At 43.9% G+C, this 7,603-nt stretch overlaps 1 non-coding gene across 1 annotated transcript; it reads left to right on the forward strand.

Annotated features, from left to right (window-relative positions):
• Window positions 1–3,724: 3,724 nt before the first annotated feature.
• TRNAV-UAC (transfer RNA valine (anticodon UAC)) lies at window positions 3,725–3,797 on the forward strand. The gene has a single exon. It is a non-coding gene; the product is annotated as a tRNA-Val (tRNA).
• Window positions 3,798–7,603: the final 3,806 nt, after the last annotated feature.

Consider the following 7,603-nt stretch of genomic DNA (forward strand, 5'->3'; position numbering starts at 1 on the left):
CATGTACATATATCTGTAGGACTAAAATGTTTTCTTGGGGCTTTCCTGGTGGTCCAGGGGCTAAGACTCTGAGCCTCTGATGCAGGGGGACTGGGTTTGATCCCTGGTCAGGGAACTAGATCCCACACACTGCAACTAAAGATCCTGCCTGCTATAACTAAGATTCCACATGACGAAATGAAAGTAGAAGATCCCAAATGCAGCGCCTAAGACCCAGCACAACCAAGTTAAAAAAAAAAGTTTCCTTTTCCACTTTTTTTGCCCCTATTATAGATGGGCTAAAAATGTCTTTATACTCTGAATAATTTCCTGAACCTAAGGCAATACCAGAAATACAGTTAATATTCAATGAATCTTTGACGCATGAAAAAAAATACAAAAAATGTTCTGCTCTAAGATTTATTTTTTGTATTTCATTCAGGAAGGTCCAGAATCCTTTAAAATAATGAAGCTGACGTAGGACTGACAAAGCCAAAATGAAGGTATGTCAAAGGACCCACGCTGGAAAGGGCATGTAGATGATCTGCTCACTTGAACTTGGATTAAATAGAGAGAATCAAGTGGGAGACAAGCCGAGGTAAGAAACGGAAGGTCTGTGGCCCCACCCCCAGTGTCTGATGCTTCCTGAGGCCTCCGAGTATCACTTTCTACTGCCAAGATTCTGGACCGCTCTCTTCTAAGCCCTTGGCATCATCCTGATCCACTGGAACTTATCACTCACTCACTGAGTTCATCTAGTCTAATACACCTTTCTGACTCGGCCCAGCACCCCCGCAGGCCCAAGCATCCCTGTCAGACCCCACCTTACTGGTGTGAACTTCCCTCCACTGGGAAAGGGTGCTGGAATCGTAAAAAGGAATAGGGAAGAGAAAAGAAGCCCTCACAAAAGATAATAAAGGAATAGTTTTAAAGGTAGAAGTAACACAACGTGCTCTCACACAAGGGATGTGTTGTGGGGGACAGACTTCCATGCAGGGTGCAAGCAGTCAAGGCCAAGAACTTTGGAGACTCGTGCTGGTAAGCAACTCTGCAGTTTGCCAAGTGGGCTAATTTGGATTTATTAATCTGAGTCTTAGCATTCACAGATGAATCCTGCACTTACCCTCATGGCAGTCTGTGACCACTAAATAAATTAATACATTTAATATCTGGCACATACATTTGCAGGGCTTCCCTAGTGACTCAGTGGTAAAAAAAAAAAAAAAAAAAAAAATCCACCTGCCAATGCAGAAGACGCAGGTTTGATTCCTGGGTCTCAAAATTCCCTGGAGGAGGAAATGGCAACCCACTCCAGGATTCTTGCCTGGAAACTTCCATGGACAGAGGAGACTGGTGGGCTACAGACCATGGGGTCTCAAAGGAGTCAGACATGACTTAGCGACTAAACAACAACAACATACATTAGCAGAGATGTGAATGGACCCAGAGAGGGTCATACAGGGTGGAATAAGTCAAAAAGTGAAAAATAAATACCATATATCAATGCATATATGTGTAATCTAGAAAAATGATACAGGGGAGCCTATCTGCAAAGCAGAAATAGAGACACAGATGTAGAGAACAAACATACAGACACAGCGGTGGAGGGGAAGGGAGAGTGGGATGTATTGACAGATTGGAATTGGCATATATACACTATTGATACTCTGTATAAAATAGATAACTAGTGAGAACCTACTGTAATAGCACAGGGAACTCTACTCCATGCTCTGCAGTGACCTAAATGGGAAGGAAATCCAAAGAGGAGGTGATATGTGTATATACACGGCTGATTCACTTTGCCGTATAGCAGAAACTAACACAACATCTTAAAGCAACTATACTCCAATAAAAAAAAATAATAACATCTGTTACTCAGCATGTTCTCAAAGTTGGCTAATATCATGATAATAATGTTCCTTGGTCCTTGACCCTTTCATAAGTGTATGGACATATGTAAAAGATCCTAAAGTTTGCATTTATAATCACAAAGTTAGTGCCATTTTTCTTTCCAAGGGACCAAAAAAAAAAAAAAATGTATTAGAATATAGGAAAAGAGCCTGCTTCACCCTCTGTATTCACAATTACACATATTTCTTCCTGGAGGGAGGGAGTTTGACAGATTGTGATGTACAGTTGTTAACAGGAGTGCAAAACAGCCTGGCAGTAAGTCAGTTTTTAATTTGTATTTCTGGAAAACTGGGAAAATGCTTTAAGATTTTCTGCAATTATTTGCTGGTGAGGACGTGATTCCAGGGACCCAACGCTTTCCCTTTCCTCAGTGGCAGCAACTCCCCTGGACAGAAGGAGCAGACCTGGTCTTCATGTCGTACATGGGGCTGTGGAGCCACGGCTTCCAGGCTCTGGCTGGGAAGGCGTCCCTCCAGTGGAGTCTTTCTGGTCACATTAAAAAAATCCCCAACTAATAAAAATAAATGAAAAAAAAAATCCTACCTGTGGCTCCTTCCAGCAGCAATCTGCTTCTGCCCTCACACCATCTCCCCTACTCAGTTCAAGCTCCTGGGCGATGACGATGAAACTAAAATGGGACTGGAAAAGAATTTGATGTCATGGATGGGGCATCATCAAACATGGTTGAGTTTTAGACTTTCCAAAAGTTGATGCCAAAGTCAGTAACAAGACGAGAGGATGAGTTCCTAGGAAAGGTGACTCATTGGGCAGAGCACAGGAATCTTGAATGGGAGCCACGAAGCCCTGGATGGTTAGTGCCAGGGAGAGGATTCATGAATTTAAAAAAAAACACAAGACAAATCCTGCTCAGAAAAGCCGGGCCACCAGAAAGCACCAAGAAAGACTGAGTGACAGGGACGTCCCTGGTGTCCAGTGGCTGGGACTGCAGGCTCCAAGGCAAGGGGCCCAGGTGTGATCCCTGGTCAGGGAACTAGATCCCACATGCCACAACTAAGAGTCTGCATGCCACAGCAAAGACCCACGACAGCCAAATAAATAAATAAATGAGTGAATAAACAATAGGGGGGAAAAAAAAAGACTGAGTAACAAATGGAGTATCTAAGATTCTAGCATAGACAGTGTTCCCAGAAAGTCAACTTCAGGAAAATGCTTCTGGGGGACATAAATGAGACCTCTGGGGCCCGGCGGCCAAACAATTTTAACCTGGAACCAAACAGAGAAGGGAGCTTGCTGGTTCAGTAAGCATAAGCCCTGGGAGAGAGCAGTACATCAGCCCCTGGTAGACTGGACTGCTGGTTGGCTGCCCCGCATCCATTCCTTCCTTCATCCCTCCTAACAAAATTCTCAATTTCTTTCTCTGGATTTCTTCTTCCCCTACACAGCCTTGGAGAAGGCTGACCCCATCCCCAGGTCCTAGGGTGAGTCTTAGCTGTCTAAAAGCAATCCCATCCTCCTTTCCAGAGGTTGGAAAATTGTCCTTTGGCCCACTGAGACCATGGACAGACTTCCTGGGGCTTCTGCTAAAGCTCTGCCCAATCTTCTAGAAGACATTCTGGACATTCCTCAAAGACTCTCGTGTGTGATGAACGGCCCAGAGCTCCTGCCAGCCTGGGAATGAAGTCAGTCCACTCAGGGGTGAAGAGCTAAAGAAATACACAGGGAGCAAGGGCCTTGGAATGAGGTCACTCAGAAGTCGTTTTGCCTAAGATTTCCTGTTTCACAAGTCCATCAAATCCTTATGGCTGAAGCCAGTTTGATTTCTCTGCTTATGTTATAGGTGATGGAACACCTTAGAAAAAAAGAAAGAGGGACATCCCTGGTGGTCCAGTGGTTAAGATTCTGCACTTACGATGCAGGGTATACAGGTTCGATCCCTGACTGGGGAACTAAGATCCCACATGCCTCAGGCCATGGCCAAAAAAAAAAAAAAGATAAGAAGAAAGAGGAGGAGAAGGAGGAGGAAGAATTAGATATAAGACTTAGAAAAACTATTGTAATTTGCAATACATCAGTACTCCAGCCCAGGTCCAGCTGACTTTGGAGGTCTGTCTGCCCACGCTCATCTCACACTGCCTTTCCATTGATGAGCAGAGACACACACACTCTTCATTGCCTGCCTCAGTAGGGTGTGCCCTGGACCTCCACACCAGGTGGTAAATAGCTTTTGCTTGAGAGACAAAGGGCTGTACATAAGAGCAAGGGAAAGAGCAGTAATCCTGGAACTCAATCTTGAAAGAAAAAGTCAAGGCCCTGTGGAGGCAGGACAGGCACAAACTGCTGGCTTCCCTTCTGTTCTCTGGCTTCCCTGGTCATGTTTCACCACAGTGCAAATCCAAGCAGGAAGGGTAAAGAAACTGCTTGTAAGACGAATGGATAAGGAAGCTGTGGTACATATACACCATGGAATATTACTCAGCCATTAAAAAGAATTCATTTGAATCAGTTCTAATGAGATGGATGAAACTGGAGCCCATTATACAGAGTGAAGTAAGCCAGAAAGACAAAGACCAATACAGTATACTAACGCATATATATGGAATTTAGAAAGATGGTTAACGATAACCCTATATGCAAAACAGAAAAAGAGACACAGATGTACAGAACAGACTTTTGGACTCTGTGGGAGAAGGCGAGGGTGGGATGTTTCGAGAGAACAGCATCGAAACATGTATATTATCTAGGGTGAAACAGATCACCAGGCCAGGTTGGATGCATGAGACAAGTGCTGGGGCCTGGTGCACCGGGAAGACCCAGAGGGATCAGGTAGAGAGGGAGGTGAGAGGGAGGATCGGGATGGGGAATACATGTAAATCCATGGCTGATTCATGTCAATGTATGACAAAAACCACTACAACATTGTAAAGTAATTAGCCTCCAACTAATAAAAAAAGTAAATGGGAAAAAAAAAAAAAAGAAACTGCTTGTAACTCCTATTCTCAAGGCCTTAACAGAAACAAGTCAATAGAGAAAATAAAATGCTACCAGTGGAGTCAAACTGGTACAGAAATTGACTGAGTACACTTTGGCGAAAGAGCAAGGAAAGTTACACCCTTAACTTCATTTGTTTTTATTTTCCTACCCCTTAAGGCAAGTGAAATAAGGCGTATATTTACCCCCTATAAATAATGGAAATTCAGTATGAACATGCCTTTTTATGCGCTATGTACCTTTTCCTTGGAAAATGGCTTATTAACTTCCTAGATAACTTGATTGACACAGAATACTTTGATAATCCAAAAGAACACTCTAAGATGGAGTTAATGGGCTTCCCTGATAGCTCAGTGGTAAAGAATCTGCCTGCCAAATGCAGCAGATGTGAGTTCAATCCCTGGTTTGGGAAGATCCCTTGGAGAAGGAAACAGCAATCCCTCCAGTATCCTTGTCTGGAAAATTCCATGGACAGAAGAGCCTGGCAGGCTACAGTCCATGGGGTTGCAAAAGAGTTGAACGTGACTTAGTGACTCAACAACAAGATTGGAGTTAGCATAAGTACATGGAACAACAGACTGGTTCCAAATAGGAAAAGGAGTACATCAAGGCTGTATATTGTCACCCTGATTATTTAACTTATATGCAGAGTACATCATGAGAAACGCTGGGCTGGAGGAAGCACAAGCTGGAATGAAGATTGCTGGAAGAAATATCAATAACCTCAGAAATGCAGATGACACCACCCTTATGGCAGAAAGTGAAGAAGAACTAAAAAGCCTCTTGATGAAAGTGAAAGAGGAGAGTGAAAAAGTTGGCTTAAAGCTCAACATTCATAAAACTAAGATGATGGCATCTGGTCCCATCACTTTATGGGAAATAAATGGGGAAACAGTGGAAACAGTGTCAGACTTTATTTTTTGGGGCTCTAAAGTCACTGCAGATGGTGACTGCAGCCATGAAATTAAAAGACGCTTACTCCTTGGAAGGAAAGTTATGACCAACCTAGACAGCATATTAAAAAGCAGAGACATTACTTTGCCAACAAAGGTCCATGTGGTCAAGGCTATGGTTTTTCCAGTGGTCATGTATGGATGTGAGAGTTGGACTATGAGGAAAGCTGAGCACCGAAAAATTGATGCTTTTGAACTATGGTGTTGGAGAAGACTCTTGAGAGTCCCTGGGACTGCAAGGAGATCCAACCAGTCTCTCTTAAAGGAGATCAGTCCTGGGTGTTCATTGGAAGGACTGATGCTGAAGCTGAAACTCCAGTACTTTGGCCACCTCATGCGAAGAGTTGACTCACTGGAAAAGACCGTGATTTGGGGAGGGATTGGGGGCAGGAGGAGAAGGGGACAACAGAGGATGAGATGGCTGGATGGCATCACCGACTCTATGGGCATGAGTGTGAGTAAACTCCGGGAGTTGGTGATGGACAGGGAGGCCTGGCGTGCTGCGATTCATGGGGTCACAAAGAGTCGGACACGACTGAGCGACTAAAGCATAAGTAATACAGCTACCTGACACAGTAATAGGCGGAAGAGGTAAGAACATCTATTCTAGAATAGATTCTCTCCCTGACCAGCTCTGAAGGGGACCTCCTACCCCCAGGGCAATGGAAGATAGTCTGATTCTTCCAGGTCCTTATGGGGAGGTGGAGGCAAGGGAGGGCACTCCTGCCCCTCCCAGGAGGGAGCTCCCATCACTTCCCAGGAACAGGAGGTCTGCATGCCACCACATGGCCCAGGATTCTCCATCAAAGTCTGTAACAATTGGTAAGGAAAGTCACATGAGAAATGGGATCAGACACCACAATTCCCTCATCTGGAAATACCCAAAGCTGGTTATTCTCATCCATCTTTTTTCCCCCTGGTCTTAGTTTCCCACAAAGGGAATGACTGAACCCATGGGCTCAGCAGCGAAAGCCTACAGTCCTAACTACTGGGTCACCAGGGAATTCTCCCTCCTTGAACCTCCTAATTTGCATTTGTGCTCAACAGTTATCTGATCTCACTGTGAAATTGTGATCACAAACCTCAGGTGGGTGCGATGTTGCCTGGCAATCATGCCATACATTCCCTATGCAATTCACTCTCTCACTCTTCCAATTAGTCCCTTTTCTCTCCTTAGGCCTCAAACATTTCCTGCCCTCTTCATTCTCAACCAATGGCTTTGCCTCTTACTTCAGTGGGAAAATAGATGTAAACAGAAGAGAATTCCATATCTTCCCAAGATCAAATTTACCAACTTTTCATATATAGCAGGTGGGTCTTAGGAAGCACTACTACGAACAAAGCTATGGAAGTGATGGAATTGCAGCTGAGCTATTTCAAATCCTAAAAGATGATGCTGTGAAAGTGCTGCACTCAATATGCCAGCAAATTTGGAAAACTCAGCAGTGACCACAGGCCTGGAAAAGGTCAGTTTTCATTCCAATCCCAAAGAAAGGCAATGCAAAGAATGTACAGATTACTGTACAATTGCACTCATTTCAAATGCCAGCAAGATTATGCTCAAAATCCTTCAAGCTAGGCCTTACATCAGCAGTATGTAAACTGAGAACATCCAGATGTTCAAGCAAGATTTAGGAAAGGCAGAGGAACCAGAGATCAAATTACCAACATACACTGGATCATAGAAAAAGCAAGGGAATTCCCCAAAACACCTACTTCTGTTTCACTGACTATGCTAAAGCCTTTGACTGTGTGGATCACAACAAATACTTAGGAGTATATCTACCTAAAGAAACAAAAGACCTATACAT

The sequence above is a fragment of the Dama dama genome, chromosome 28, assembly GCF_033118175.1.
Source record: "Dama dama isolate Ldn47 chromosome 28, ASM3311817v1, whole genome shotgun sequence".
NCBI classification, from domain to species: domain Eukaryota; kingdom Metazoa; phylum Chordata; class Mammalia; order Artiodactyla; family Cervidae; genus Dama; species Dama dama.